This window comes from Thermobia domestica, unplaced genomic scaffold (assembly GCF_964235325.1).
Source record: "Thermobia domestica unplaced genomic scaffold, izTheDome1.hap1.1 HAP1_SCAFFOLD_767, whole genome shotgun sequence".
Classification (NCBI taxonomy): domain Eukaryota; kingdom Metazoa; phylum Arthropoda; class Insecta; order Zygentoma; family Lepismatidae; genus Thermobia; species Thermobia domestica.
This window is the reverse complement of record NW_027656477.1, coordinates 8,404-35,111: the sequence shown is the minus strand read 5'-3', so window position 1 is coordinate 35,111 and position 26,708 is coordinate 8,404. Positions and strand designations below refer to the sequence as shown.

The window sequence follows — 26,708 nt, the reverse complement described above, 5'->3', positions numbered from 1 at the left end:
TTACTGTGATCGAAAATGGACAAAAAGTTAAATCGGAACATTTTCTTACGCGTTCCATTAAAAAAATTTCCGGACTTTTTAAACAGAACAATCCCAACATAAGAATGGGTCATTTGAAATTTTATTCCACTAAAGCAGGTAAGTTCGCAACCTGCGAGGGAAGTGTGTTTGTGTATTATGTAAATTATAAAAATGAATGAAATGAAATTTTTTAAGTTTAACGTCCCACCTTTATACCGGTTAGGCTAAAGGAGACGGCGACAATGAGAGATGAGTGAAATGGTGGAATGAAGAAAGTAGGAGGAAACGGGAGAACCACGAGAAAACCCACGAGCATGGTCTTTTCCAAGTATGTGGTGAATGTCTTGGAGTGGAAGGAATAAGGGTGGAGTTTTTAATTATTGATCCTGATGAAAACGAAAGTGCTACGGATGCCACATGGGAAAACAATGATCTCGTTAAAATCTGTGCTACTTTTTGTTTTTGAATCGTACGTTGCTGGTTTAATTGTAACAATTGTTATTCATAACTACATCAAGAAAATCCAAAGAGAATTAATTGCTAAAAGATACAAATTCTATTTCGTGTAGACTTATCTGAAAACTGGACTGTTATTCTGTAAAGTGAAATTCAGAGTTATCACTGTAAAGCGAGCAAATTTCCATCTTTACAGAACAACTGACAGTTTTGTTGTAATAAGCGATGACAAAACAAGATTAAGCTCATATACTCAGAATCATGGACAAGATTCTAAAAATACTCGAAGAAAAGCGAAAATATAGGTTATAGAAAAAGGTTCGAATACGTGAAAATAAGTGTCTACAATATCCCAAAGCATATCAGCGATTCCTGATTGTGCTGCATCCTTCTAGAAATCGCTTTCAGGTGTTCGAGATGCAAAAAAGTCAGACATGGCTTTGGTTTTTCAGTGAAACCGTCCATGCAAGGGTTTCTGCGACAGTATTGGGGGTGGGTTGTAAAGAATGTGGTAATCCACATAACCTTAGGCAAAAACATATATATACATATCGTATTAAAACTGCAGAAGAATTCGTGAGTATAGTGCAAGTACAAACTCTGGGTATTACTCTTGTGTTGTTGCCAGCAAGAATAGGAACGTGTGCGACTGGTAACTAGTATTCAACAAAGATACCTTTAGTTTTCGAAAAATGGCGAAGTTTTTACGGCAGTATCGGGTCACAATAAACTAACTTCATGCTGCCACAAAAATCGAGCTTCTGCAACTCAAAGTGAAGATTTAAGATGTCTGCAAAAAGAAACTATTTTTTTACATGGATATATGATAACCAGTGCTGGGTAGCAGAAATACTATGCATAAATCACGAATTACTAGAAATGCTGTCCATGGTTCCACATGGACCTTCAACAGGATACAGGTTTCCAGAAGACAATAACAGAAGTGAAAATAAGTGCTTTGTGACTATCTAAAATGTGCTACGAGTTGTGAATGCACCAAAACCTATTGAAACATCTGCAAGATTACATGCTGTTACCGAAGAAGACACAAAGCAAGCAAATGATTGGTTCAAATGAAAAAAAATAAAATTTTGTTTTCGAAGACCATTTGAAATTAGTGAACTTAAAACTTGTTTCGTAATAGTAACTTCCACCTGAGATTACTTCGGTTTAAGAAAACGGAGGAGTAGGAGTGGCTCATTATATTATTTGAGAGAGCATTTTTGATGAAAATAATAAAAAGCAGTCAGGAGAAAACTTTTGTTCGTTATTTAATGAATGTGAAGCACAAACAATATCAAAGTGTTGCACTTTTATTGTTTCCAGCGTTGCCAACTGTGACACCAAATTTAACGGAACTTTGCTAACTTGAAAAGGTTGTAGTTAATTCATGAAATACTGGCCGAGAATGGCATTCGGTGTTTATTACTCATGTAAAGTTGACCAGATGGCAAAATTTCAGAATTTTTAAGAATGGCGTTTTCGAGAAAATGGCTCTCAAAAATGGCGATTTTGGAAAGTTTGACAGTATCACGATTTTTCTACGAAACGATTGCACACAGAAGTTATACATTTTTTTCGGAAAGCTGGTAATTAGGTCTTACCAACCGTGAAAACAGAATTTTAAAATTCGAACAACAAGTACTCGAAAAAAAATTGCAAACTTCGATATTTCAGATAAACTGACGTTCGTTTGTTAATTTACGTACAAAAAGATATGCGTCTGCAAACCAAACTATATCCCTATGTACATACCACAACAAGAATTATACCTCTACATGTGTCCGTAGCTGAATGGTGGGACTTCGAAGTTGACAATTTTCATAGTTTCCTACAATTCATAAATTGTACTCCTCGTCTTTGATAGCCCATTCCTTGACGGGAATATTTTTTCGACAAAACAAAAAATGGGTCTCTCAGAAACATGTCTTGTTGCTATAAAAAAGTTTCAACAATAACTGAAATGGTGATTGTAGAATTTTATATTTTCTGCCTGAGTTGAAATGGGACGTACCGCATATATTCGATTTAAGATATTTTTCTTAGTAATTTTGTTGTTCGTTGTTGCTTCGTCGCCTCACTACCACTGGTGGTATAATTTTGGTAACAGGAATGGGGCCACAGTCATTCGTCGCAGGGGCGATGCCAATTTTTGGCGATATGTCCAAAGTTACCTATCGGTGATCCGCCGACGCTTACGTCATGGGGAATTATGTTTGAAAAATAACAGAATAAAGAAGCATTTTATCCATGAAGTCCCTTGGCACCCCTAAAGTCGGAAACAGTAAATCAGATGTCTAAACCGAAAACACGTATTTCCTCATTTCAAAGGTACAACTTACCGAGGTAAAAGCATTTGTCCCACGGTCCTCCGTTAGTTCCACACAAAATTTACCAATAGCAAGGGCAATCAAGAATTACATCATTTAAAAGTATTGCTAAAAGAAAAATGATGGTAAGATTCTCGAATCCCCATGCTAAACTTGTACAAAATAGCGATCAAGATGCTAATAAATCTTTCACTGAAAAGTCTGGCCACCTCTAGAAATGGTAACTTGTGAAACTGATATCAGAAGAGGTAGACACTTGTATTACCTTTGCAAAAGAACAATGCACGAAGGTAAAAAAAAAAAAAAAAAAAAAAAAGTGCCCAATTTTTGGTTTTTACATCACTAACGTTAAATTCTAAATTCCACGTAGTGCCCATTATGTTAAAGAACAGGTCATTATGAATTATCATTAATGGTACGCTAAAGCATACGGTGATTATGAGAAATGAATGAAATGGTGCAATGAAGTGTAAACAAACGGCAGAACCCCGAGAAAACCCTCGAGCACGGTGTTATGCACCACAAAGCCCACACTAGTGATGGGTAAGTTTCCGGTAAGATATTTTTCGCAAATATTCCCAAAAATGGGAATTTTCCGGGAATTAATTTACAATCACAATGAAAATTACATTCTATTACTATATTATAATTTCAAAATTAAATTCATTTTTATATCACAGTATATAATTATTTTTTTACCCAGATGAGTCTTTAAAATATATATTCTGAACGATGTTTTGTTATTTTATATATTTAGAAAGTACGTATAAATGGATACTTATTTACAATATGTTCTATGAAAGTAAATATGTTTCAGAAATGGTATAGTAAGTCCACATACTTTTAAACCACTAAAAAGTTTAAATTTATATGTAAGTGGATTTCCTAAATTTGACTCTACTACTGATATTATTAACATATTAAATTTTTAAATATTATATACAAATTAGGTTGGGTAACTGCCAGAAGACACATATCCTACTATTTTGACAACATTTGCGCATAAATATGTATGTTCACAATATTTGCAAGATACTTTCCTATTTTTATAATTTTGCATGTAATATTGCCTCACATGACCTCTCTTCGTACCCATTTCTCGAAATTTCATGCGTTAATTCACATGCGTCCGAGTATCTTTTCAGATATTCGAGTCAGAGAGAGGAGACAGACCGACGTCTATTACTAAGGTGGTTCAAGGTATGTTAATAGTAATTCATCTCTATTTCTACATAATTCTACGTTACTTTTCAAAATAGATCTTTTTTCATCCTTTCAAATTAGCACTTCGCTACTTTTGGCTATTGTTTACCTTTGGGGGGCCAGCATTTGCACCTACTTATTGTGATATTCTATTCCCATGAGGTTGTTTTATGGATTCATACGTTATATTACGTTACCAATATTAAATTTACACAGCATTGCCGAGACAGCGTAAGCGAGTGAAGGCGGGTTAGAGCCCCTCAGGACACGTTGTTTTATATCTTCGTTTCCAAAAATTCACTTTTTTCTAACATATATCACTTTCACTTACCTTTACGGTTTCTACAAATGTCCTACTGCCTTAAAAAAATGTGGGTCGGGTATGGACTTTTGGGTTTCGGGTAGAACAACGATGAATTTCGAAAAAGTACTTATTGAGGCTTAACAACAATTGAAAATGTATTATTACGCAAAATTTAGTAGGGGGTACCATAGGGGTTCGGGGGTACCATGGGGTACCTAATTTATGAATTTCTAAATATTTTGAAACATATGTCTACGAAATCTTTCAAAGAACGTTACAAATACTAGATAATCGAAAACCACATCTCGCTACACCTCTTGGTTACCGAAATATGGGGGAAATAAACAGTGATACCATAGGTGTGTGGGGTTTGGGTACTAGATGGGAAATTTCGAAAAACTAATTACTCATTCCTAATAACAATCTCAAAAGACATTTAAATCCAAAATAAACACACACAGCTGTGGGGTTTTGGGGGTACCATGGGGTCGCAAGCCATACATTTCTAAACACTGATAAAACACGTCTTAACATACTTTTAAAGAACATTACAAAGATGTGCTTACCGAAAATCCCAAGTCAGTACACCTAACTGTTATCGAAATATGGGGAAATTAGAAACCGGCACCATAGGTTAGTGGGGTTCACGTGCTTAAAGGTACATTTTGAAAAACTAATTATTGAGGCCTAACAATAATACCACGAATATTCATAATCATTAAAAAAAACACATACTAATGGAGCTTAGAGGTACCATGGGGTTTGTGAAACCCCCACATCTACTTCAGTTTTAAATTTCTTTCAGCTAGCTTAACCACTACCCTCAGCTAAGTCGAATACCGAAAACTGCATGTTAATATCTAAGAAAGTAACCGAGATTTTAAGAATTGTATTTTTGATGACGTCATAAATAAAGAGATTCTTATCGATATGGACTTTTGGGTTTCTACTATAAGGAGAAGAAATTTCACAAAACTAATATATGTGCATTAATATACAATTTAATAGACATTCTGAAGTAAAATATGATGGTACCAATATGGGTTAAGTGAGAATCCCACTATATTTTCTACAAATTCATTACCTCAATTATTAATTTCATTCGGGTACCTTAAACAATGCATTTAGCTGTGTCAAATGCTGAAAACGGCATGACAATATCTGAAGGAGTAACCGAGATATTAAGAGTTGTATTTTTTGATGACGTCATAAATATAGAGATTCTAATGGATATGGAGTTTTCGGTTTCTACTATAAGGAGGAGAAATTTCATAAAACTAATATATGTGCATTAATATAGAACCTATTAGACATTCTGAAGTAAAATATGATGGTACCCCTATGGGTTAAGTGCGAACCACAATATATTTTCTACAAATTAATTACTTCATTTATTAATTTCTTTCGGGCACCTTAAACAATGCATTTAGCTGTGTCGAATACCGAAAACTGCATGTTAATATCTAAGAAAGTAACCGAGATATTAAGAGTAGTATTTTTTGATGACGTCATAAATATAGATTCTTATGGATATGGAGTTTTGGGTTTCTACTATAAGGAGGAGAAATTTCATAAAACTAATATACGTGCATTAATATACAATTTAATAGACATTCTGAAGTAAAATATGATGGTACCCCTATGAGTTAAGTGAGAACCCCAATATATTTTCTACAAATTCATTACTTCATTTATTAATTTCTTTCGGGCACCTTAAACAATGCATTTATCTGTGTCGAATACCGAAAACTGCATGTTAATATCTGAAAAAGTAACCGAGATATTAAGAGTAGTATTTTTTGATGACGTCATAAATATAGATTCTTATGGATATGGACTTTTGGGTTTCTATTATAAGGAGGAGAAATTTCATAAAACTGATATACGTTCATTAATATAAAATTTAATAGACATTCTGAAGTAAAATATGATGGTACCCTTATGGGTTAAGTGAGAACCCCAATATATTTTCTACAAATCCATTACTTCATTTATTAATTTCTTTCGGGCACCTTAAACAATGCATTTAGCTCTGTCGAATGCTGGTAACTGCATGACAATATCTGAAAAAGTAACCGAGATATTAGGAGTTGTATTTTTTGATGACGTCATAAATATAGAGATTCTTACGGATATGGACTTTTGGGTTTCTACTATAAGGAGGAGAAATTTCATAAAACGAATATACGTGCATTAATATACAATCTAATAGACATTCAGAAGTAAAATATGATGGTACCTTTATGGGTTAAGTGAGAACCCCAATATATTTTCTATAAATTCATTACTTCATTTTTTAATTTCTTTCGGGCACCTTAAACAATGCATTTAGCTGTGTCGAATACCGAAAACTGCATGTTAATATCCAAGAATGTAACCGAGATATTAAGAGTAGTATTTTTTGATGACGTCATAAATATAGATTCTTATGGATATGGACTTTTGGGTTTCTACTATAAGGAGGAGAAATTTCATAAAACTAATATACGTTCATTAATATACAATTTAATAGACATTCTGAAGTAAAATATGATGATACCCCTATGGGTTAAGTGAGAATCCCAATATATTTTCTACAAATCCATTACTTCATTTATTAATTTCTTTCGGGCACCATAAACAATGCATTTACCTCTGTCGAATGCTGAAAACTGCATGACAATATCTGAAAAAGTAACCGAGATATTAGGAGTTGTATTTTTTGATGACGTCATAAATATAGAGATTCTTATGGATATGGACTTTTGGGTTTATACTATAAGGAGGAGAAATTTCATAAAACGAATATACGTGCATTAATATGCAATCTAATAGACATTCTGAAGTAAAATATGATGGTACCCCTATGGGTTAAGTGAGAACTCCACTATATTTTCGACAAATTCATTACTTCATTTATTACTTTCTTTTGGGCACCTTAAACAGTGCACTCAGTGTGTCGAGTACTGAAAACTGCATGCCAATATCTAAGGAAATAACTTAAATTGTATGAATAGTATATTTTTGATGACGTCACCGTTATGAAGACGCTGATAAATGTTGAATTCTGGCTATTTTGTAGAAGAATGAGATTTTCAGATAATTAAGAAATATACGAACCCTATCTGAATATACGAGTTAATGGGAGCTGTTTGGGTTAAAGGAGTGGGTTAAATGAATACAACAGTCGAATGTTTTCACGAAGTTCTTATGTTTTAAGTTTTATTTTAAGGCAATTTTAGGAATATACGGATTGGTGTACAAGGGGCGAAAGGTCCACATGAAGATCAAATAGAGCCCCAAGATATAAATTAATTAACTTTTTGATGACATGTTCAGAATATAAACCCATATGAGTTTGAAAATATTCTTGTAGTGAAAAGAAAGTCGAGAGAACTAAATGCCTAATTCAGTTTTAGGGAAGTCCTATGTTCAAGGCTAGTACATAATTCTGATTAAGGTTTGCCCATAGCTTTCCAGCTTCTGTATAACTTTAGTTCGTTTAAAGACAATGAATATTCTTGTTCATATACGTATAATTGCATTGCAGTTTTGTAGTGGAAATCAAAATCTATACTCGTTACAGTAGGCATTTATTTTATATATCTTTTAGTGGCTGTGTCACACGATAGTTATATTTTGGTTATTTGTGCTTGTTATTGCCTTAAAAGTACTTTTAGTAATGAACATCAAAGTACTTGTCGACCTGTAATATGTTTCTAAATATTTCAGTTAGGAGGATCATTGCTATTACTGTAAAAGGTGAACAACTATTAAGGGACAAGTTTCTGTGTAAGGAACCTGCCCGCCGGATTGGCCTAATGCTCCGCCACTCGATTGGAATCTATGGAAAATAAGAGGCTCAAAGGAGTTAAATATCGTCCATTTTGAAAGTTTGGACATGTATGTGTTATCTTTCGCAATTAAAAATGTATGTTTTCGAAGGGTAGTGTCTTTCCACTTACTGTGAGAATGAAATCAGTACGCGTATTTTTTTATCACTTCGCGATTTAATCAAATCTTTTAAATCTTTTAACCCTAGATTATAAAGCTTTCGTAATTTTAGGACGCGATTTATATATATATATATATATATATATATATATATATATATATATATATATATATATATATATATATATATATATTACATAAGAGTTGTAAAATAACAATGATTATTAAAAAAACTGTTATAATGAAAATTTAAAATGAAACAGTAAATATCTATTCTTCGTTACTTTGTTCCCATGATGTTCGGCAGGTAATACTAAATCTTCTGCTTTCAAAGCCTCCAACCTGTCATGTTATGTCACTGTCTTCACGTACGGTACAGCATTCATGCCGGTTTTTTTTTTTTTTTTTTCATTCATATAAACTTATGGACTGTGAGCTTTCTCTCCATACTCCTTGCTCGGTTGCTACATAAATTGATGCACCATTGATGTCTGCTTTTACTCCTAACCTCCCTTCTCCGCAATTGCAGAAGAAAGACTTCTTCTAGCTCTTTACTAGTGGGTAACGTTCCCATTATAGCCGACACGTTCCCACGTTGAATGGCTATGCTTATGCGTTGAATCAGGAAACTTTTTGCTCGATTATCTCCTGATTTAATTGATAGACGGTGGCCGATTTATTTTATAAATTTGAGACCTCCTTCTTCCCAAGAACTGCTAGATTCAATTGCTATTGCGACAAAGCAATAGTTATCGAGTAGATTGCTATATTTATTCCTTTTTTCTTTCGCTCTTTGAGCAGCTACGAGTCCAGCTTGTACTGAGCTATATTCTAGGTTGGAGGGGGCATAGGTGTTTGAACATGTTAAGTCTCAAATCAATGCCTTTCCTTTCTTCCAAGGTACTAATGTCATACCATCGGGTCTTTTTCCATCAGATCGGCTGCATATAATCGGTTTCCTCATTGCTGGGCTCCCTGCTGTTATTAATGCTCTTAATATTATATCATTTACACTTGAATGACGTGGGTGTCTGCCTGCACTGCTTTTGCACGACAAACCGTGTAATCCTTTTTTATCTACAAAGGTGTTACAAATGGGGCAGTGGTGTGGTTCACATATATCTGCTCCCAACCGTAGTGCAACTGATACTCGGAAGCTCTCATTGGATAGGTGTAGGCCCAGAGATGGTGATGGTAAAGCTTGAAGCCATGCTCAGTTTTCTGGGGACATGACCGCTAAAAGTCTGGCTTTATCTTCGATATTATTTGTAGTCTGCAATAAAGAAGCTGCATGGCAATTAACGACGGGCTCGTCCCAAGCCGACTGATTGTTACGATTTTCGAGAGTCGGAGGGTCTAACCCAACTAAATTTGTCCATTTAACTATGCAGTCCATCACATCTGGATTGGTGATTTCGTCGTTATCCCATTGAACAAGTGAACTAACTATTTGACTTGCACCGTAGAAAGACGCTAAAAAAGACGGAATAGCCATATCTGTGGCGCGACGGATTCCAAGGCCTCCATTTTTGACTGGTAAAGAAGCTTGTATCCAAGAGTTGTTATTAAGATTATTAAGAGAACAATTGAGGATGGATTCCAGACCAGTTTTAAGAGTATCGTCATACTTTTCCAATAGGGCATCTTCCTTCCAAGATGGAGAGCATCGGAGGAAATAAAATAATCTCGGCATTCCAAATGAAGCCCTTAACAGATAAAAAGCAGAATGGGCTGAAAGCTTGGAAAGTCGTGACAAAAAATTCTATTTTGGAGGTTTTGTCTATTTTTAAAATTTAAAAATTATGGAGGATTCAGTTATATGACTATATTACAAACATATATAATTTCTTTGTTTATCTTCAGAGCGGGGAATATAAAACAATATTTGAGCGACTCTGATTATGAAGTTTATGTCGTTTAAAAAGAATTCATGTTTGTTCTCAGCGTAAAACTCTAACAGACGTTGAACGTAAAACAGCGTTTTACGCCTGTTATAGTGAACACTGAAATCATGAAGCATTAACGTAAGTGAATCTAAACTTGGTTGCAATGACCGAAATGCGTTGTCTGCGTTATCTTTTATGGCTTTGGCGCGCTGTAGTCGTATTCTAATGTTTTTCCTCCTGTGTTCTGAGTCTGTGGTGGCTTCAGTGGGTGAGAAAGTATCACTGTCTGTGTTAAAGTGTATTTGTTGTTGCGTATGTTCTGAGTTTTTGTCTTTGCGTACGTTTCTGCTGCTACCTTGGGTACCCTCAGGGATAGGTTCTCGCACAACCCCAGATGGAGCTGTACGTGAGTTTCCGGTTATGATAGGTGACTGTTGGGGAGTGCCCCTTAAGGTACGTGAAGGTAAAGATGTAAGTTGTGGAGTGGGAAGCAGTCCAGGTGTAGGGGTAGGTAGAAACGCAGGTCTTGTTGTGTGTGTTGGTTGTGTCGTCATCCTGTTTATGTTGTGCGTTGCGTTTACTCGTTTTACAAGGTTGTCTGCGTTAGTTTTGGATGTCGCTCCTCTTTGCCTCGATTTCACAATCTTTTTGTAAACTGTGCAGCCCCTGTAACTGGCCGGATGCTCTCCTGAACAATTAGCACACTTAGGCTTTTGTTCGCGGGTTTTCTTGCAATCAGGTGTCAGGTGAGTCCCTGCGCACTTGACGCAGCGAGGCGCTGGCCTGCAGTTCGTGCTGCCGTGATCAAATCGTTGACAACGATGGCACTGCACCACTACACTCTTTTGAACGTACTCCTCAAATCTTACTCGAATGTGGAAGATATGAGGGACCTTCATGAGTCGCTGTTTAGTTTCCCCATCCAGGACCGTGCTAAAAAAAAGGGGCAAAGCCGACTGATTGTTACGATTTTCGAGAGTCGGAGGGTCTAACCCAACTAAATTTGTCCATTTAGCTATGCAGTCCATCACATCTTGATTGGTGATTTCGTCGTTATCCCATTGAACAAGTGAACTAACTATTTGACTTGCACCGTAGAAAGACGCTAAAAAAGACGGAATAGCCATATCTGTGGCACGACGGATTCCAAGGCCTCCATTTTTGACTGGTAAAGAAGCTTGTATCCAAGAGTTGTTATTAAGATTATTAAGAGAACAATTGAGGATGGATTCCAGACCAGTTTAAAGAGTATCGTCATACTTTTCCAATAGGGCATCTTCCTTCCAAGATGGAGAGCATCAGAGGAAATAAAATAATCTCGGCATTCCAAATGAAGCCCTTAACAGATAAAAAGCAGAATGGGCTGAAAGCTTGGAAAGTCATGACAAAAAAATCTATTTTGGAGGTTTTGTCTATTTTTAAAATTTAAAAATTATGTAGGATTCAGTTATATGACTATATTACAAACATATATAATTTCTTTCTTTATCTTCAGAGCGGGGAAAATAAAGCAATATTTTTGTGTGATGTGTATTTCTAGTTTTTAGCGTTTTTGCAAATGGCGCGTCGTAAAATTTACGAAGGCTTTGTAATCCGGGATTTTAAAGGCCCAGTCCCTAAAAAAACCGATTAATGTATTATTTTTCTCTTTACAATTTACCCAAGATACCAGGGATGTAAATGAGCGCGCTCATCTGAGCTAGCTCACATGAGCGTGCTCGTTTATCGTAAGTTTTATCATGAGTTAACTCCTTTTGAAAGATGTGAGCGTGAGTTCAGTTTAACTCGAAATGTAGGTGAGTTTGATCGTAAAATCCCGTTCAACGCCACATAGTTTGATTTTCACAAAATAATGTAATTATCCATTTTTAGGTTTACTGTTATCCGATCTCTGGGAAGAGACTTTAAATACTAATTTGTAATTATATAAATTATGTAGGTTACGGACTTTAGGACTAGAAATAGCTCGAGGCGACTGTAGTCTGGAAGTGAATCTATTTCTAGTGACAGTATTAGTTTAGTTGGCGGAATTTATCATTTTTTTAATGTTTGTCCAAAATTATAACCCGATAGTTATGTATGAACCAAAGACAGATAAAATATCTTGCCTTGTTTATAGTTGATCAGTTATTTTATTTCTAATGAAATCAACGGAAATATATATTGTTGTAACCTACAAATTTTGAGGAGAGAATCATCTTATTAAAAAGATCATCTCGGTATTTTTAAAAATCAGTTACTTCTTGAATTTCTCAATGCAATAACAAAACGTAGTAGTCCCAGATTTATGACATTTTAAGTTATGTTTGAGGCTTCTGGGCTTAAGCCTCGCAATTTTTATTTACTATGTTAAAGTAAATGAAATATCTTGCAGAATTTTCACATTTCCAGGACTAAAGTTAGCAAAGACCCCCGAAACAAAATAGTAAATACGCCACTGCGTATCATTGTAAATATTTTTAGTTATTAAATCATCAGAGTGTGTTTTCATTATGTTGAACATGAACTTGAGCGTAACTTAAAAAAAAAAACTGAACGTGAGTTGAGTTCGCTTCTAAAAAAAAACTTGTGTGTTAACGTGAATTAACTCACTTTTTACACTCTGAGTTTGAGCTGAGCTAAGCTCGTTTCAAAAGTGATAGTTTACAACCCTGCAAGATACTATAGATATATCATGAAACTTAATGAAAAGAAGAAAATAAAACTAGCAATACTATCTGCCTCATTGGATCCGTACACGACTCACGGCTCGTTTTCGATTCTGTGTTGTGTCTAGCTTTTGATTTTTCATTGATCAGGTAGGACAAGAGCAAAAAGAAAAATATGATTAAACTTTTAGTTGATTATCATTCAATATTCTGCAGTTAGTGGGATTCAATATTCTGCAGTTTTTTTTTTTAAAGTAATGAGGATGAAATATGATTCTCGATATTTTCCATCTTTATTCCTCTGAAGATTACCCACTTCATTTGGAGCTCCCTTGTACAACCTGATGACATGGCCATTGTTTTACATTTGTTTTTCGTACTAAAAGTAGTGTAGAAAATACTCGGAGCTTTAACCCGTATTTTACTGTTCTTACTGTTGTTTTTTATCATTTAGGATGTCTCAGTGGCACATTTGGTTGTATATCCATTGTACCGTAATGCACACAGTGTGCGGTAGGAGTTTGGCAGTGTTTGTTTCCTATTTTTTAACTGTGACGGAATCCAAGCTGTAGTAGGGCATGGAAACTTCTACTTTTCGTAACGTGATGTAACCCATGTGGAATAGTAGATCTTGCAGTGTTACTTTCACATTTTTCGAGTGTCTCGCGGTGTCTCAGCAGTATTGGAACATGGATACAATTGTGTTACTTTTACTTCTCTTACCACAATGTGAACAATATGTCAAAACAGATTTTGCAGTGCTATTGTCTTATTTTCCGTGTGCTAAGGTATTCCAGCTATAGTGGGATATATGAGCATTCATCATCAGTCTTTTACTGCATACAGTCTGATTTCATTATAATGTGGAACATAGTCTTCAGTTTCCTGTATTTTCCGTAAGAGGACTCCTCAATTTCTGTGAAAGTCCCATTGCGCACTTCAAATTGGGCCTCAATTGCAGCACCATTGTATTCGTCAAGTACGACTTCCTTTATCTTCTCTTAACCTGACATTGCTATCTCAATTTCTTCTTGCGTTATTGTGTTTTAAACATGGTATGTGGCGATTTTTGGACACCTTTCACTCGCAAACTATACCGTACACTTCACCTTTTTTCATAGGGGGGTCTATAATATTTTGTCCTTGTTTTACTTGAAAATCACCTTCCAAGCGTTCTAACGCGTATTTTAAAATGTCCTGTATATATAGGGTGTATCAAAAGTACACCAACAGGGGCGCATGCACACGGGGGTCCACAGGATCCGACCCCTCCAAAATACTTCCTAACTCAACATACACTTTTATATTTTCTTAATAAAACTATACTTGTCTAACATTGAAATGATTGATGTAGCATGAATATTTGATCTTACTCTTCATCCGTACTCTCTCATAAAACAATCTAGTTCTATCATTTTTTTTTTTTTTTTTGGTGCAGAATAATATCCGTTCAATACTACGTAAATGTAATGGCTTGTAACATTGGACCCCTCCCTACAAATTCTAAGGGCGCGCCTGAACACTAACAACGTTTGAGAGTTGATTCATGATACAAGATAAAGACAGAAAACACAGACTTACCTGGATATAGAAATGCCTCGATTCGGCACCATAACTTCCAAAAATTTGTCGGAAAAATACAAAAGCAGCCTTAACGCAAGAACAAAATGTCGAATCAAAGTTGGATAAAAAGGAATGTCCGTTATGTTTAGTCGTAGATTCCACTTATGCACAATTGGAAGTGGTGCAGGGGCGGCACAATGTTGACCCCAAAGAAACTGGAGAATTACTGAAGTATTTTATCAAAAGTTGAACGACGAAAATAAACGCAATAAACAAAATGAAGTTGAGTGACCACATACAATATCTCAACGAATGAAAATCATAGTACAACGAGTAAAAGTTAAGCTAGAAGACGACAAATTTGAAAGAAAAAGAAGAGATACACGTGTTTGATTGCTCTACTTTGTCTCAGTGCAGGACAAACTCTCTGAAGATCTGTTTTCTCCTTGGACATATCCTTTGAATGTATTATATACTTTAAAAACTATTAAGATATGTATTTTGTTGGAGTTAGCAGGTTGTACTGCACGAACAATCCAGCACTTGAAATTCCCTCTAGTTTGTTTTTTTGTAGAATCTGTCCTTGGTGTATTTATATTCTTAAGTTGATGCACTGTCGAGCTGCCGACTATAGGATATTTTATCTTCCCTATTACATGTTATCTGACAATCCATTTAACTCTTACTCTTGAAGTTCTCCTAGTTGAAGTTTCATAGTCGTATTTCCTTCACAACGTCTTTCTACTTTTTTACGTTTGCGATGCATTGAATTATGTAAAAGTGAAGTGTCAGTGACTTCATCAGACGGAGCAAGGAGGACGAGCTCCCTCACTGATGACGACGCCTGCTCCCTGGACACGTTGTATTCTAATGTAGGTCAAAAACTATCCTTTCGTGTATATAAGAATTTGTTGTCTCCCAATTTTCTCTCCACTGCACTTACTTCCCCCCGACCCGCAAGAAATTAATGATTGAGCAGTCAGTTCATTGTATCAATTTCCTCAAAATTAAGAAATAAAACCTTCTTGTGAATGACTTACAGGTTATGAAATTGTTATTCTGATGCGATGAGGCAGTCTGTAGAAATTAGTTTGCTATTGTTGACTACGTAGGTCTTGTAGAATCGATGTTCAAATGTCTACTAAATGACGTACATTGTAATATCGAATACCCTTATATGAAGGACGCCCAATAAATACCCTCAATTATTAAACATTGACCTTATCCTGTATGATTTCAGGTTATTTGCACTATTTCTTGGCGTATTTCCATTCGCTTACAAAATGATTTTCCCATTTGGCTATGAGTTTCTTTGTACTACAGTACCCTAGAACAATATTTTCCAGTTCATCCAGCAATAGAAAACTGTCTGAATTATTTAAGTAACCATGATAGGGCTAATAATGCGTAAGACTCATGAACAAAATCTGCTTGATGTCTCTCTCTATGCTATTCAGGTAATTTACATTTTCTTACAACTAATCTAGAGCTGTAGTTCCCAGCCTTTTGAACATGGTCCTCTTTCTTGGTAGCCCTTCTTCCTTACAAATAATAATAACCATAACGAAACTATTAGAAACTACCTTAACCAGCAACCATTAACAATTCGCGAGCCCTGGAGGACCAGTTGAGAATGCGTTACCTAGAAAAACGTATTTCCCTTTTAGGACAAAGAAAACTCTACGAATTCCACATTTGTGAGCATCAGTACTTTCTTTGCATTGTTTTATCACATGTGAGATATCCTCGACAAATACATCTACATAGTTACAGTTCTTCCTCCAAAGTGGGAAAACAGTGGAATAGTGATAGAGTAGGAACTTCTAGTATCAGATCATAGGTGCTAGTGCATAACATCTATCTGAGTTTTGTAAGAGTTTTCCTGGTTTCTTTTTCCTAAGATGATTTTGTGGTTAGGAAAGTAGGATCGATTTATCCAAATATAAAATAAGAAGTCCCGACTGACTGACATAAGCAGGCCCGTAGCCAGCCCAAAAATGTAGAGGGGGGCCCCGGAAGAAGTTAGGGGGGGGACTGAGCCAACCATATTATAGTTCATCAAATAGTAACATCAGCAATTCATCATATCTGCTCTTGAACACTGAGAAAAAACTGTAGGTGGCGTACTTAAAAAAAAATAGGTTACATGCGTAATTCCTGTAGTTTTTGGACAACGTACAGCAGACGTATAACTGAAAACGCGTTTTGTAAAAGTATTCCATCTATACGTAATTTCCGTATGAAACAATGTAGGCGGTCAGGATCTCACATAAAAATGGACGTATATAACATATAGCTGACGAAGGCAACGTAAGTATATGCATGTGATATACGGAAAACTGTTAGTAGTCAGACATCCTGCAACGGCATGATGTAACATCTAAGGGCAGTGCCTATGTAACATACGGATAACGTATGCTTCGTACTGATTCAGTGGCGTATTTAGGGGGGCTTCCGGGCTTAGGCCCCCCCGAAATCTTACTTACTATAGTAAAGTATATGAAATATCTTGCAGAATTTTCACATTTTAAGGCAAAGCCACCCCCGTAAGTTAGCAAAGCCCCCCCCCGAAACAAAATCGTAAATACGCCACTGCTTATATGGCTAATTAATGTTATACGAGACCTGTAGCCTAAGTATCTTGTTATTCGCACTTCAAAACACCTCAGCTTAGCTTTACTTAAAAAAAAGTCTTTAACCAAATCAGTGCTTTGACTAGTGTAGTGAATCTCAACCTAATTCCTATCACGATCTCATTTTATCACATCCTCTTGCCAGAGACCGCTTATAATTTCTGGTTTATAATAAGCTTGTGTGTAATTTTTTCATTTACCTACAGCGGAGATTTCACGATATCCATCCATTCTTATAATAGTAGAATGTATTTCTTGTATATAGTGCATACAGTAACTTCCCTAAAAGCGAACGGATTAAAACCAAATTTGGTCGGTTCATTCATATTGCAAATATCGATTCCGATCCATCATACTGTTGTTTCAAAATGAAGGCCGTCTGAAAATTTTAAAACATTATAACTCTCTTAATTTTGCGTCACATGATAAAAAAATAACGTGGTTTCTTATTTTGGTTTATAAAACTTGGACAGTTGTTAAAAACGTTATTGAGCATTTTAGTTTCTGAGATGCCGCTACTTTTAGTTACCTGATATTGTTGTGAATTTGGTTCATTGTTCTGTATCACAAAAAACTATTAACCGCAATATGTTTACATTTAAAATTTAGGAAACAAATAAAATTCCACACTAGAAATATATCTTCATTCTGGCCAACTTGCTGGAAAAAACACTATTCGCTCACACATATAGGTCTACTATCTTATTAGCTTTCAATTTAATTGTATTTCAATATGCAGGTTTTGTTGCATTTGTATTTTTCTGGTATTTCAATATGCAGTTCTCATTAGTTTGATACCGTACCTCTTTCTTTAAATTGATTTTTAAACAACTCCGTACTGTTGAAATTGTTTAGTAGACCTATTTTTTGTTGTTCTTAACAGTATGTATAAAAATAAGTTATGTCTATATCAGAATAAAATTCAAAATAATATTTAAAAATATTTTCAGGTATTAGATTCTAATTATGTTTATCTCTTCCGCTTATCTTCGCGAACCCATGAAACCCTATCGCTACCCTATAGGCTTCGCGACCTTCCGGTTGAAAACCCTGGCCTAGTTACACAGGACTTTTCGGGAATATGAGCTCTTGTGATAAGAATTCCTACCTAGAATTGTACTATAGGTTTTAGCTGGAGTTAAATATCGCCTCTTTTTGAAAAACAGGAAAATGGTCCGAACCATTGACCATTCTCTATTCCCAGTCTCTCAGTAACGAGACAAGAATTTTTGACCCTTTTCAAAATGCCAATCCCTAACATAGACTTGGAATCAACAAATAAGCAACAGGTCGTACGCTGACCACATCACACAAACTTAAGAAAGAACTTGTGAGTACCATGATTGATATGAGTATGTACAGAACCGGTAGACTCTGTACGTCACGAATACGTTCACAAAAAATGAAATGAAGTCTTGATTGGAAGACCAATCGGAAAAATGAAATGAAATGAAATCTTTAAGTTTTACGTCCCACGGTTATGCCGGTTAGGCTAAAGGAGACGGTGATGATGAGAGATGAGTGAAAATGGTGGAATGAAGAAAGTGGGAGGAAACGGGAGAACCCCGAGAAAACCCACGAGCACGGTGTTTGTCCACCACAAAGTTCACTTAGCGGAGGCTGGGATCGAACCCGGGACCTCAAGCACCAGAGGTGAACGCTCTACCACTGAGCCACCGCGCCCCCCTGAATACGTTCACAAAGTGAGGTGTGTTCGAACAGGAGTCGAAAATCCGATCAACGGTCCCAACAGTGTTGTAGTCACTTCTCGGGGTCACCGTGCACCATTGAAGAGGCTTCCAGTGGAGATATTTGGAGCTATCCTCATCTGACTCCGCTGCGTAATTTCATGCCGCAGACTACCCATGAATCAACGGATATCCAGCAGGATCTTCACAAGAAGTGTCGAAATTCGGCCCAAAAACACGAATTGTTTACCTGAAGGGGCGCATACCTCTGGATACAGAAGGTTCCCTCAGACATTGTCGGTATAAAAACAATGGAATGACAAGCTAGTTTCCCAATATGCAAACCCGGTGTCAAATTTAAAGTTGTTCCAGTGAAAGAGCCCAAAGCGGCCGTTGTCTGCTATTTCGAACCATGGTGAGCTCGGTTTCATTCCAGTTCGAACCCATCCTTGTTCTTAGTTATGATATCCAGGAGGCCCGTATCTAGGAGTGTGTTATAGGGGAGGCACAGTTCAATGTATTCCCTGACACATACAAAAACACAAATACAAACCAAACTTCGCAGAAGCACTGGGCGAAATAGGCCAGAGCGATCAGCGGTGTCTGCCTGTTTCAATGCTCACCGGTCAAGAAAATACGGAGTCACTGGAGATGCATTCTAAATTAATCTTTTCAAAGAATTAAATTCTTTTTGTAGAAACAACGCTGAGGTTGTCAACTAACCCATCGGGGTGCCAGATACTAAACTGATTACTTGAGGCATATATTAGTTTTCTCAAATCTCTTCTTCTTATGGGACAGACCCATCACTACATATCCATAAGAATCTCTACATTTATGACGTCATAACAAATACAACTCAATATCTCGGTTACTTTTTCAGATATTGTCATGCAGTTTTCAGCATTCGACACAGCTAAATGCATTGTTTAAGGTACCCGAAAGAAATTGATAAATGACGTAACGAATTTGTAGAAAATATAGTGGGGTTCTCACTTAACCCATAGGGGTACCATCATATGTTACTACAGAACGTCTATTAGATTGTATATTAATGCACGTATATTAGTTTTATGAAATTTCTCCTCCTTATAGTAGAAACCCAAAACTCCATATTCATAAGAATCTATATTTATGACGTCATGAAAAAATACAACTCTTAATATCTCGGTTACTTTCTTAGATATTAACATGCAGTTTTCGGTATTCGACACAGCTAAATGAATTGTTTAAAGTACCCGAAATAAATTAATAATTGAAGTAATGAATTTGTAGAAAACATATTGGGGTTCTCACTTAACCCATAGGGGTACCATCACATTTTACTTCAGAATGTCTATTAGATTGTATATTAATGCACATATATTAGTTTTATGAAATTTCTCCTCCTTATAGTAGAAACCCAAAACTCCATATCCATAAGAATCTATATTTATGACGTCATCAAAAAATACAACTCTTAATATCTCGGTTACTTTTTCAGATATTGTCATGCAGTTTTCAGCATTCGACAAAGCTAAATGAATTGTTTAAGGTACCCGAAAGAAGTTAATAAATGACGTAAAGAATTTGTAGAAAATATAGTGGGGTTCTCACTTAACCCATAGAGGTACCATCATGTGTTACTACAGAACGTCTATTAGATTGTATATTAATGCACGTATATTACTTTTATGAAATTTCTCCTCCTTATTGTAGAAACCCAAAAGTCCATATCCATAAGAATCTCTATATTTATGACGTCATCAAAAATACAACTCTTAATATCTCGGTTACTTTTTCAGATATTGTCATGCAGTTTTCAGCATTTGACACAGCTAAATGCATTGTTTAAGGTACCCGAATGAAATTAATAAATGAAGTAATGAATTTGTAGAAAATATATTGGGGTTCTCACTTAACCCATAGGGGTACCATCATATTTTACTTCAGAATGTCTATTAGATTGTATATTAATGCACATATATTAGTTTTGTGAAATTTCTTCTCCTTATAGTAGAAACCCAAAAGTCCATATCGATAAGAATCTCTATATTTATGACGTCATCAAAAATACAATTCTTAAAATCTCGGTTACTTTCTTAGATATTAACATGCAGTTTTCGGTATTCGACTTAGCTGAGGGTAGTGGTTAAGCTAGCTGAAAGAAATTTAAATTTGAAGTAGATGTGGGGGTTTCACAAACCCCATGGTACCCCTGAATTCCATTAGTATGTGGTTTTTTTAATGATTATGAATATTCGTGGTATTATTGTTAGGCCTCAATAATTAAGTTTTTCAAAATGTACCTTTAAGCACGTGAACCCCACTAACCTATGGTGCCGGTTTCTAATTTCCCCATATTTCGATAACAGTTAGGTGTACTGACTTGGGATTTTCGGTAAGCACATCTTTGTAATGTTCTTTAAAAGTATGTTAAGACGTGTTTTGTCAGTGTTTAGAAATGTATGGCTTGCGACCCCATGGTACCCCCAAAACCCCACAGCTGTGTGTGTTTGTTTTGGATTTAAATGTCTTTTGAGATTGTTATTAGGAATGAGTAATTAGTTTTTCGAAATTGTCCCATCTAGTACCCAAACCCCACACACCTATGGTATCACTGTTTATTTCCCCCATATTTCGGTAACCAAGAGGTGTAGCGAGATGTGGTTTTCGATTATCTAGCATTTGTAACGTTCTTTGAAAGATTTTTAGACATATGTTTGAAAATATTTAGAAATTCATATATTAGGTACCCCATGGCACCCCCGAACCCCATGGTACCCCCTACCAAATTTTGCATAATAATACATTTTCAATGGTTCTTAAGCCTCAATAAGTACTTTTTCGAAATTCATCGTTGTTCTACCCGAAACCCAAAAGTCCATACCCGACCAAAATGTGTTCGATACTTTCTTGACTACTTAAACACCATTATCAACTTATTTCTTCCGTAAATGATCCTACTTTTTTCTAGATATCGCTCCAATATTAAACGGTTACCCTACTTTTAGTGCAAATGGAAACGGAACTTTAAAATACATATCATTATTTATATAAAGTAGTCAAGGAGGTTATAGTTAAGGAGCCGTACTTCCCCTTTAGGGAAGGATGAGAAACGCCATACTTTCAGGAATTATCCATTGACTATCTAGGATGTTAAAAAGTAGGTAGTAGACTGAATTCTTGCCCTTGTACTTAGGGAGTTTTCTAGGAATATCTGCTTTTAATATCGTATGGGAATAATAATGTGCCCTTGTACTTAGTGTATGACTATGTGTGTGTGTGGGGATTTGAAAACACATATCGCATGTCCCGTGCACGTGGATACTTCTTACTGTTGCACTACGTATAAAAATGATACTATTTGGTGTACAAATAGTAATAGAACACAGAAGAAACGGAGATCACGCTGTACTCTCCCTCCATGTTGGAGTGTGAATACAACATGATCTGGGTTTGTTGTGCGTTCTATTACCACTTATAAATTATATAGAATCATTTCTGTAGGTAGTGCAACAGTAAGAAGTATCCTCATGCACGGGAGATTAGAAGAAGCTGTTCTTACCTATTACCATCAAAGAATTTTAAATTTTTTAACCTCCAATTTTTTTTAAACCTAAGAAGTAAATCATAATATATTAAAATAAAGCAATTACTGATATAGTTCCTGTAATTTGGAAGAAAAAGTAAAGAAATGGAAATAAATTCCTTCCCGGGAATTTATAGGCCAGGGAAAAAACCTGGAACATTCCCAGTTTTTTAAATTTCTTCTCACCGGGAGTATTCCTACTGCCCACACGGAGCGAGCTGGGGTCGAACAATGCATCCCAATCACCGGAGGTGAACACTTTACCACTGAGATACCGCGACCCCCTCCTTCGCATAAAACTCGTGGCTAACACAACTGATGTCCATCAGCGTAAACTGTAATTAGCCACTATCTTTCGAGGTATGCCAGCTAAGGAACTAAAGTCTTCACACTTGTGAAATTCATTAAATCCAATCCATTAAAATATCCAATTCATTACAAAAAAAATCATCTTATACCTATTCAGATATTTACCGTACTGAAATTAAAACAAGGTCACTAAGACAGAGTCTACTAGACGCAGAGTGCCAGTACCATGTAACTTATTTGGTCTCAATGCAGTGGTGGAATGAAGTAGGGACATTCAACCATGATTTGCTTCAAGGCCACACTAATCTTACGATAATCTGCATAATTGTTATAATAACATTTACGCCGCTTAAAATAAAAACATGTTTTCATCAACATCACGTTTTATTTAAACTTCAATTTTTCCGTATATTTTGTCGGTGTCAATAGAAGAATATCTGAAAAGAGTGGGGGCCTTCAGTAATGGTTTGCGTAAAGGCAAAGCTAATATTGGGATAATATGTAAAAATAACATTTATGTCCCTAAAATAAATAAAAAATGTTTCCATCAATATCATGCTCTATTTAAACTTCTATTTCACCGTATACATTTTTCAGTGTCAATAATAGATTCTCTGACAAGACAGTGGGGACCTTCAGAAATGGTTTACGTAAAGGCAAAGTTAATCTTACGATAATCTATAATAATAACATTTATGTCGTCTATAATAAAAAACATGTTTTCATCAATACCATGCTCTATTTAAACTTCTATTTCTCCGTATAAACTTTTTGGTGTCAATAGAAGATTTTTTTCTAAATACAGCGAGCATATTCAGAAACGGTTTGTGTAAACGAAAAGATAATCTTGCAATAATCCGCATAGTAGTTACAATGGGCATAATGCAGAGTCGTTCTGAAACATGACTGGTGCCTTAGTAAAGCGTTCGACTAAGATATGTTTCTTGCAGTAGTCAGGCATTTAGTATGACATTAATCATATTTCAAAACGACTGCGCATAAGGCGGAATAACATTTTGTTTTAAGGGCCGTATGCATAGTTATTCTGCGGGTTACTTAGGGGCTACGTACGGGACACGTGATAATTTGCGTTGCAGAGTTCTCCCGCAGGGTCAAACAAGCCCGCAACCTTCCCGTAAGTCCAGGGGATGGCTAGGGGTGCTTCAACGCACCCTTTGCTAGCCCGTAGCAGTTTCTGTTGTTGTATAAAATGCATATGCTCCGTGCTGACAAAATATTTGAGTATGTTAATGAGTTTACCGAATTCGTTGACCTGATTAAGCGATAATAAATGACATATTGATGGCAACCAATTTAAAAATATATACCAATTCCTGAAAGAAAATTGCAGGATATTTTGCTTCCGCTCGTACAAATATTGAATACAAGGTCAAAGAATGGACTAACAACTTCTACCTGAAATAAAATAAGCGAGAGATACTTGTTGTTACAGTATTGGTACTGAAGTAGATTTTAGATTAGATTGTAGATTAGCTTCAGAATTGATTCTAGGGGTCCAGTGGTGATTTCAAGGATCGGCTGGGGGGGGGGGGGAATTTCTCCCCGAGAACCATGACATTCCCTCAGGACCACATAGCCTATCGTGCTCAATGTGAATTCTCAGTATTTTCGTTACTAATACATTTCATCCGCAGTATATTGAAATCGAAAAAAAAAAAAAAAAAAAAAAACTGGAATCTTCACTGATGGGAAAAATTGACTCAATAGTTACACATATTTCATCGTGAAAATGTTATTCTAATGTGTTTTACATCCTTCTCCCTTTTGGTGTTTTCCTACATTTCTCAGTTAGCATAGGTAAAGTTGAGGAGCGCTAACATACCTTTTTTTTCACTAATGATCTAACGTCTTCTGAATTTTCGTTTCTTACCTGACCACCAGCTGCGTACACATTTATAATATGCTTGCAAACTTATATATTATAAATAAATAAGTGCGAAAAACCATGCCCAACACAGGATAAGTTTGCATTTATTCCGATTCCAGGCTGGGCACAATTTGAGGGATCACGCATGATTTTGTCCGCGGAAGCAGGCACATTAGTGTTGGTGATATGCGTATAAGGAAAGACAAGTGGAAATCATCGAACTCCTGTTTATCGACGCGCTGTAATTGCTCAAAGTATGCATCGGTTCACGTGATTATGGAAACAGTGTTAAGAAGTATGGCTCATAATTATGCAATTATAATGCAAAACTAGGTTCTAGTGACCACCTACTACAGATTGATGCATATTTTTTATACTAATTTGATCATTATTCGAGTAAACAGTTCTATCAAATTTTGGCACATTTCTTACATTTTCAGGTTAGGTTAGAGCTTTGTATTTCTTTTAGCAAAGTATGTCTATATGAAGAGCTCCATTACTACTTGCAGATTAACTTCAGGAGGGCTCAGTATAAATACAGTGTGGGCGTATAACATAAAAACTACAGTACATAAGATACGAATCAATTTGTGCTATGTGGCTAAAAGCACGAATGCTACCTTAACTGAGTAATGGTAGGAGCGCATCAAGCGGCTCCGAGTGATAGTGAGTGGGTGCGTCCATAAGGAGCAGGCGCGTCAGCGATGGGGGTATACGTATATACGAGGATAGTGGAAGAGCACACTTACACATACAATACTTTCATTATCACTTAAATCATTTCAATATGCTGCCATTGATGGTAATTACTTATAATTGCTCTTTCATTCTTTCACGAAAAATGTAGGGCTTCACATCGTATTTTAACTATAAATTTTCTATTTCGTAAAAGTGTCTGCTCGAGTGAACCCCTAATTCGTTTACACACCATCGCAAACTCGCCCGTTCCCTACGGACGGACCTCGACTGTAGCCCTCCAGCTTCACCTTGGCATTAAACCGTAGTAGATGCAAAAATTGCTTGTAATAAGCAGCTTGCAAAGTTTGGTGCGTGGTTTTGAGATGTCTGGCTTTCACTATATGTATACATGTCTTATACAATTGTACGCAATTAGATGATAACACTCTAGGAATAAGTAGATAAGAAGTTTTACGCTATTTGCATGGAATATCCCCCCAAAAATACTGTATTTATAGACATAACTTTTATGCCCTCCTAAGGTTAACTTTTACTGGCAAATTGTTTAGAAAATACATTCACAAAAATACTATGGGCTGATTTTGTCCAAAAAATTACAGTGTATATGTAATTTATTTCTAGTGGGATCTCTATTGTAAAGCTACAGCCTCACACGTTTTCTAGCTACATATCCATATTTTTTTTTTTTTTTTTTTTTTTTTTTTTGCGAGTTAACAGACTACCTGAAAATTAAAAAAAGAAATGTATTGCTAATCCACATCGATATTTTTCCGCTTTTCTGTATCACTTTATAACTATTTTCAAGTTAACAGACTTTATCTCAAAATTTAAAAAAAAAGAACTGTATTCCTAATCTACGCCATTATTTTTCCGCCTTGGCAAGAACAAAGTTCAGAACATTTATTTCATTTTTTTGATATAGCATACGTTGTATCCATGCAGTTGCTGCTTCGATGTTAATTGTTTATCATAGTAGAATTGGGTTTCGGAGTTCTACCTTCAACTTTTTTTTGACAAAATTTTAGCCTCGCTCGAGGTATACTAGACCAATCAGCTCTCAGTGTTAACCGTACCTGAGGGATCACTTTGGAAGCTTTATGCATTGCAAAGTCAAGGGGAAGGTTGAGGAAGCCCACAGGTACGGTTCGTCTAGGGGACCCCTACGTGGTCGACTATGCATATGGCCCTTAGTGTGTTACGTTACTGCAGGGGCGGATCCAGGGCGGAATACTGGTGGGGGCGGTGGTTGTAATGCTGCTACTTAGAGCTACTTGTAAGAGCTCCAAACTCAGGGATGGTCTTTATTTTTATAAAAATAAAAAAGTTTCCTCTTCTCGCGTGGCAACCGCTTTGATCGCCTCCCTGTATCCGCCCCTGCGTTACTGTAGGAAGAATTTTTTTGAAGACTGGTACGGAATGAACCTTAGCATTAATAATTTTAACACGATAAGCTTTTTAACCTGATGAGAACTTTTGCGAATTTGTTTTGACGTATGATTAGCATCATACTAAAAGCCTTACTACTGCAAGCAACATATGTTTGACGAACTCTTTAGTATAGCTGTAATCACGCTTC

At 36.0% G+C, this 26,708-nt stretch overlaps 1 protein-coding gene across 3 annotated transcripts in view; it reads right to left on the bottom strand.

Annotated features, from left to right (window-relative positions):
- Positions 1-22,933, bottom strand: part of LOC145677323 (uncharacterized) — a 36,514-nt gene extending 13,581 nt beyond the window's left edge. The window contains exon 1 of one of the 3 annotated variants that reach the window (XM_081747856.1): positions 22,711-22,933. The gene's annotated coding sequence lies outside the window, so the exon portion shown is untranslated. Of the gene's footprint in view, positions 1-22,422; positions 22,659-22,694 lie in introns of those variants that run through there. The other 2 variants (XM_081747858.1, XM_081747857.1) reach the window with 2 other exon arrangements.
- Positions 22,934-26,708: the final 3,775 nt, after the last annotated feature.